Raw genomic sequence first — 7,765 nt, forward strand, 5'->3', positions numbered from 1 at the left:
TTGCAACATTATATCGTGTATGACACAAGCATCAAGAAAATATAATAAATTTATGACGGCTGTTGCAACATTATGTCGTGTATGAGACAAGCGTCAAGAAAATATAATAATTTTATGACGGCTGTTGCAACATTATGTCGTGTATGAGACAAGCGTCAAGAAAATATAATAATTTTATGACGGCCGTTTGCAACCTTATGTCGTGTATGACACAAAAGGCCAAGAAAATATTATGATTTTATGACGGCTGTTGTAACATTATGTTGTTATTGTGACACATGTGTCAAGAAAATATTATGATTTTATGGTCAAATTAGCGATATATTAAACTGTCCAATTTTTTTTTGGTGCAAGTTCTCGGACCATATTCAACCGTCAAGAACGAAAAGAAAACTATCGTGAGTACAAAAAGTGAACCGTCAACATTAATCGGACCTAGCACGGGCTAAAGGGGCAAAAGAGTAGATCGTTTTTATCTTATTCAAAATATCAAATAAATCTTGAGGTGAAATTTCAAAAACACCTCTCAGCTTATCGGCTTAATTCCCTTTCCAGGCTTCCTTCTTCCTAAAAGCTTTATTGTTTCAATCATCTCCTTTTCGGTTCATCTTCATCTTCTTACACTTTCGACCATATTCCTCTCTCAAACTCCCATTGATTTCTCTGAAGACCTAGCAAAGTTTGTTAAGGAAGGATTCCTTAATTAATTTTCTATGAACGACTAAACCATAACCATTTTTCTTCAATTCGTGAATCAAAGCTTTTAATTCGAGAATGGGCGGACGAGTCGTTTGGTGGAGAAATGTCAATTCTGAAATTGATCGAAAAAGTTTGAAAAGTGGATGCTTTTGTGCAGTTCGTTTCCATTAACGAAGTTGAGAAAAACTACAAAATTTGTTCTAATCTCTCGAGCAGAAATAACAAGGTATTTTGTATTCACTCGCTTAATTGGGGGTTTCTGAATTGAGTTTGTTGCGCAGCCTATATAAGACAAAGGTTCTGGATTTTTTTAATACTCTTATTATCTACCTTGAGGTTGTTAAATTGATTTCTGTTTTCTTAAATTCTTGCTTTTGACTTCAACAGTTCTATATATTTTTGATGTCTTCTTCATTAAACAATTTAGATTTTTCTAATTTCCCCATTTATATTAGCATTACTGGCCTTAAATTTGATGATATTGTTATTATGTTTGGCTGCAAAGCTTGAGAAGAAAAGGGTATAAATAGAACCAGTGAACATCTGGTGTTTGCGAATTTGGAAAAGTGGAAGTTTGTAAAACCCGCAACTTCGATATAATATGGAAAATAGATGGGAAAGGTGGGATCTTGTGCCTTAGTCTTTCGTGTGATTTTTATAGGGGGTTTTAGTTTGATCTTGGCCTGAGTCCGTTTCACAATTTAATTCACATTGTCGTGGGTAATATATGTGGCGAAGCCCGCCAGACCAACAATAAGCATTACATAAAGGCTATTGTCTCATATATTGCTATTAAAATGCTATTGGAGTTTCTCTAACCCAGTTGGTGCTGTAGAATATCAGTAGCCACTATGGCTTTCTCTAACCCATTTGCATCATAGCTTAAGAATGTTCTCCATCTGCACTAGGCATCCATGCTAATATCTAATGGTTTGTTAGGTTGTTTAGTAATGGTTATTTGACTTGGTATTGGTTCTCTTTGTGCATGTTAGTTGACATGTTGAATGTTAATAGCTTGTTTCCGTTTTCTGAATTGGGTTTGTTGTATATTTTAATGGGTTAGAATCCAATCCCTATATATTATCTAATGTTGGCTCATTTATTGCTCAGTGCCTCTGGTAAAGTTCAGTGTGCTAGCTGTGCCTAGCCATCAAAATATTTTTTCAGTTACTTTGTTTTTTAGGTTGGTTTATGATAGTTTTAAAGTATATATGCCAATTTTTTGCTTTGCCAATGTTGTGCAGAACTGGTCTGCTTTTATTTATGCTGAAATTAAGTCCAACAATTGTTATATGAACTCAATAAAATGTTGAGTTTTTTATCTGTCTTTTGAAGATGTAGTTGTTTATCCTATGGTTCAGTATGCACTAGGAGAACCAAAACTTGGAAATAGTCCTGACGAAGAAGGTATTATTAAATGAACCAATACTTTTCGTTTTCCTTTGTATTTGGGAATACTTTATTATGCATTTTTTAACATCTCTTTAATTATTCTATGAGCTTGTAGCTTATTGGATGTGTAGGTAGTGGTATTTTCCAATATTGTATAAATATAAGTAGTGGTTCCCTTCCCCTAATTCATAATTCAGCTCATTGGTTTTTTCCTCATTATCTATACCAGTTTTGTTCCTCATTTGCTTAGGTGTTGGGTCCAACAAGGGTTTTTGCCAAGCCATACGTCTTACCCTGCTTCTTCCCTTAATTTGTTTGAAAATATCTCTTCAACCTCACTTACATCCACGGATTTGGTTGCTCATCGAATTAAAATGGATGCTCTAGATTTAGGGGTACATGCTTAATTGTATCCATTTGATGTTCTTGTACTCAAGAAGGCTTCTAATTGCTCAAGGTATGTTCTGTGTCTAATTTCGCTAACCTTATTACAGATTAAACTTAATCTAATTCATTATAATAGATTATACTGTGGGACTATAAAATAGTTTCTCTCTTCCAGGTTTTGTAAGCTAGTCAAAGGAATTCCAAGGTGGGAATTCCGAGGTGATAATGGCAGTTGGCAGGCTCAAATTGGATCTAACAAGAAAGCGAAAGAAATTATAAAAGAGGTGCACTACTTCTCTAATACTGGTATCTAATTATATTGAACTTAACTTTGATGATCGATGAATTGTAACTTTGTTTTGAAATGCTTGATGCATGATAGTTTGAACTATAACCTAGCAATTACTTGTTAAAATATGGTTTTGCCAGTGACAACTCTTAAGAACTTTGGGTTATATATATGCTACCATAAATAATCTAAGTTGTACATTCAAAGTTTGTATAGACTAAAGCACAAAGAAAAGATCAAGAACATCTTATCCCTTCATTTTTTCATGTTAATATTTCATGATACTATTCTTATTATTGTTTTTCTTTTTTTGACTTTGATTTTTTGCAGGTTAATAAGTTTGACAGATGAATGAAAGTCAAACCATGCAAACTGATCTTGCTAATACATATTATGTGGATATTTTTTTATTAAATGTATGTAAATTTTGGAGATGATTGAATGTAATGGATTATGTTTTGTGAATGGATCATGAATTGGCTAGTTTGTTACATTGATAATGTTAAGTTACTCGTAGTGGAGTTGGATTGTATAAATGGTAAATTATTTATGCAATTTTCAGGGTATAAAATAAATATTATAAAATATTTTTTTTTCCAGAAAATGCATCTTTTTATGACGGCTTAGCCAAAACCAACACAAACTAAACATGTTTCTTGACAGTTTTTACAAAAAATTATGACGGTTGTACCAAACTTAATGACGGTTTCCATGTAGCAGTCAAGATTTTTTTCTCCTATTATGACGGTTTTAGCTCTATCTTTTGACATAAAATATATTAAGTACATAACGGTTTTGGCAAAACCGTCATAGGTTTAATGACGGTTTTTGTAAACTTTTATGACGGGCTCTATAATGATAGTTGTGTTTTCAACAAACAAACGTCATGAAACTTGTTTTATGACAGCTTTTAGCCGTCATTACAAGTCTTTTTTTTAGTAGTGCGGCCCTTATAGAAGACTTCTGCCCTATCTTCAATGTACGCAACTGCAGGGTGAATACTGCGGACTCCGCTTTGGATAATGTGGTCGTAGCCTCCTCTCTATTCTACAATGCTCATTTTCCCAAGGATATAGCTTACGCAGACGGGGGGTGGTTTGATCAGCACCGTACCTCTCTGTATACCAACTGGGAGAGGGTACACTCTCTTTCTTTTTTTTTTTTTTTTTTTTCAATCTCTCTTCTTGATTCTAGGTAAGCTTGGACGTTTCCTTCAGTGCTAAGACCAAGGTCGCCTTGGAGAAAGAACTTAACGACCCTTCTGGCATAAAAGTTGCCTATGCCGGACTCCAATCAGATCTGGCCGCTGCTAACTTGGATAAACTCAAGGCTCTGGATGAACTCAAGTCCACAGAATCCTCTCATTAGAAATACATGGACTCGGTCAATGACCGCCTAAGTCGCCAAAGGGAAACGCTTCTCCAACAGCAACAACTCAATCTGGATGCTCTTGCTCAACAACACTAGGCAGCCGTTGACGCCCTCAACCAAAAACACAAGGATGATGCCACTGACCTACTAAAGCAACAACAAGCAGACATGAATCTCCTTCGCGACCACTTCAAGCTCCTAGCCGACAAGAGGGTGGCGAAGAAAATCTAAGAAGAGCATGCGCGACTCATACAGGAAGGGCGGCTTCTCCCTGAAAGACCTACCACCCAAGTAATAGACTCCCCTGAGACCACGAGGGAAGAAGTGGCAGCCATTGAAACCATCCTCGCCCCCCTGCTAGAAGAGACTTCTACCCCTGCAACGGTCACCGAGGAGACCACCGTCTCACCCATGGAGGACACCACCGGAGAAATCGTCGCTACACCCCCTGCGGAAACCACTAACACAATGCTTGCTCAAGACTCTCTCTCTGAGATGCACTAGAAATCTTTCTTTTTCTGTAATAATTTATTTTATCCCCTCCTGTCTAGATGTTGCTACACTACTCGTTTTGTTAGCATATTGACAATATTCTCTTTAATGTGAAGTTTGAATTAATTAGATATTGGCCTTGTTCTGTCCCCTTCTCGTTGTTTGGCTATTTACCCGAATGCAAGTCACTCCCCATACCTTTTGGAACATATGCCTATAAACGAATGCATTTTGGCCATTGTAATGCTCCTAGTACCTTCCAGCGGTGTCTGCTTCATATATTTAGTGACATGGTGGAGCATTTCATGGAAGTTTTCATGGATGATTTTTCTATTTATGGAGACTCTTTTAGTGATTGCCTGTCTAAGGTGTTGACTAGGTGTGAGGAGAAGAATCTGGTTCTAAATTGGGAAAAATGTCATTTCATGGTTAAAAAAGGAATAGTGCTAGGTCATATTGTATCTAGTGACGACATAGAAGTAGATAAGGCCAAATTAGATAAGATAGCATCTCTACCTATACCACGGACTGTCCGTGACAATAGAGCCTTTTTAGGCCATGCAGGTTTCTATAGGCGCTTTATTAAGGATTTTTCAAAAATAGGCATTTAACTAATCTGCTTTTAAAAGATGCCATTTTTTATTTCAATTATAACTGTAAATAGGCTTTTGAAACTTTAAAAGCCGCTTTAACATCTGCACCGATTATACAGCCTCCCGATTGGTCTAAACCTTTCGAACTTATGTGTGATGCTAGTGATTATGTTGTTGGTGCTGTGTTAGGACAGAAACTAGATGATAAGTCGACTGTTATTTATTATGCTAGTAAAACTTTAAACGATGCTCAAATAAATTATATTACCACGGAAAAAGAATTTTTAGATGTGGTTTATGCTTTAGATAAGTTCTGTCCTTATTTGGTTGGTACAAAGACCTTAGTTTACACGGACCATGCAGCCCTTAGGTACCTTCTCGCAAAGAAGGATGCTAAACAGAGATTAATCCGATGGATTCTTCTCCTACAAGAGTTCACCTTAGAAATTAAGGATAAAAGAGGGGTCAAAAATGTAGTTGCTGACCACTTATCTAGACTAACCAATGACAGTGATAGTGATTCTGAGTCCATACCTAATTCTTTTCTTGATGAGCATCTTTATGCTATTTTTTCTGCACCATGGTATGCTGACATTGTGAATTATTTAGCTTCTGATATTATTCCTGATGTTTGGTCAAGAAATGAACGTAAGAAGTTTTTGGCCAGAGTTAAGTTATACTACAGGGATGAGCCTTACCTCTTTAAGTATTGTGCAGATCAGATTATCCGTCGCTGTATTCCCCAGTGGGAGTAAAATGAGGTTCTATCATTCTACCATGACAAAGAGTGTGGTGGCCATTTTAGTGGTATGAAAACGGCAGCTAAAGTTCTTCAATGTGGCTTTTATTGGCCTACACTTTTTAAAGATTCCCAAGTGCATTGCAAGACGTGTGTTCGTTGCCAACAACTGGGGTGTATCACTAAACGTAATATGTTGCCTTTAAATCCCATCATGGTAGTAGAAATTTTTAATGTATAGGGCATTGATTTCATGGGACCTTTTCCTGTTTCCCACAATTTTATTTATATTTTTGTTGCCATGGACTACGTGTCTAAATGGATAGAGGCCATGGCTTACTGATTTGGCATTCCTAAAGTCATCATTAGTGATGGAAGAACACATTTTTGCAACAGAGTTGTTGCTTATCTAGTTAAAAAGTACATAGTTACCCATAAGGTGGCAACTCCTTATCATCCACAAAATAGTGGCCAAGTAGAAGTCTCTAATAGGGAAATAAAAAAAAATATTAGAAACAATAGTAAATTCTGATAAGAAAGATTGGTCTGAGCGTATAACTGATGCTTTATGGGCATATAGGATTGCTTTTAAAACTCCTATAGGTATGCCTCCCTTTAGACTTGTTTTTGGAAAACCTTGTCACTTGCCCGTCAAATTAGAGCACCATACTATGTGGGCTCTAAAAAGCCTTAACTTCAATTTTGATGAGGCAGGTGTCAAACGCAAATTGCAATTAAATGAGCTTAAAGAAATCCGTAGCGATTCTTATAATCTCGCTAAGGATTATAAAGCTAACATGAAACATGTTCATGATAAATAGATTTTGCATAAAGAGTTTGTGTTTGGTCAAAAGGTCTTGCTTTACAACTCCCATTTGCATATTTTCCCAGGAAAATTAAAAACCAGTTGGTCTGGTCCTTTTCTGGTTACTGAAGTCACCCCTTACGGGACAATCACCTTGGTAACGCCGAAGGACAATAGTACCTTTAAAGTCAATGGCAAACGTTTAAAACATTTTCACGAGTTAATGTCCCCAGATGTGGAGGAGGTCCCTTTAGAGGACCCTGTCTATGAGGACTGACCATTAATGTTGGGTGTACTTCCTCTCATTTCCATATTTTGGTAAGTGCACCATTAAGGTAACCGGGCGCTCCCTTTGGAGTGTGTGGCTGTAAGTACCAGATCCTAAGTCTACGTTTAACGTAATTCACGTTTTCCACTATTGCATATTTTCTCGGTTTTTGAGTCATGTTTCTCTATGGAGTGATTTATGTCTTTATTGCTTTATTGTTTTCATTTATATTAAAAACCTTATTCATAAAAAGTAAAAAATATTAAAATCATAAAAATAGTAATCTAGAAAGTCTCGGGAATCTGACTTTAAAATACCCATGTTTTAAAACAAAATTTCAAACTTCGTTGTCTAAAATTTGTTTGGGGGTGGGGTGTTGGTCTTTCCATTCTTAATTGCTTCCTATTCTTGTTGCTTATGCCGTTTAGTTGTATTTTGATTCGGGTTGACACTATCAATGAATTTAGATTTCATTTGTTTGCATAACTTATGTCATTCACGCACTTCGAGACGTTTTCCATTTTTTATATGTCAACTACGGTTAGATTAGAGTGTTTTATAAATCATTAGATTGGAAATTCTTTTCTGATTGTTTTCATAGATTATTCGCAAAAATTGGACCATTAACGAATCAAGGATTTCAGTTTTAAGTTTGAGCGAATGAGGACAGAATGGGCATTTTTTGAATTTGTTTGGGCTTGGTCCCAAAACCTCAGCGCACGTGTTTCGC

At 36.2% G+C, this 7,765-nt stretch overlaps 1 long non-coding RNA gene across 1 annotated transcript; it reads left to right on the top strand.

The window, feature by feature from the left end:
- Positions 1-825: 825 nt before the first annotated feature.
- LOC147496353 (uncharacterized) lies at positions 826-3,254 on the top strand. The gene is made up of 4 exons (XR_015196630.1): positions 826-925; positions 2,035-2,106; positions 2,654-2,762; positions 3,098-3,254. It is a non-coding gene; the product is annotated as an uncharacterized LOC147496353 (long non-coding RNA).
- Positions 3,255-7,765: the final 4,511 nt, after the last annotated feature.

The sequence above is a fragment of the Coptis chinensis genome, chromosome 5 (assembly GCF_015680905.1).
Source record: "Coptis chinensis isolate HL-2020 chromosome 5, ASM1568090v1, whole genome shotgun sequence".
Classification (NCBI taxonomy): Eukaryota; Viridiplantae; Streptophyta; class Magnoliopsida; order Ranunculales; family Ranunculaceae; genus Coptis; species Coptis chinensis.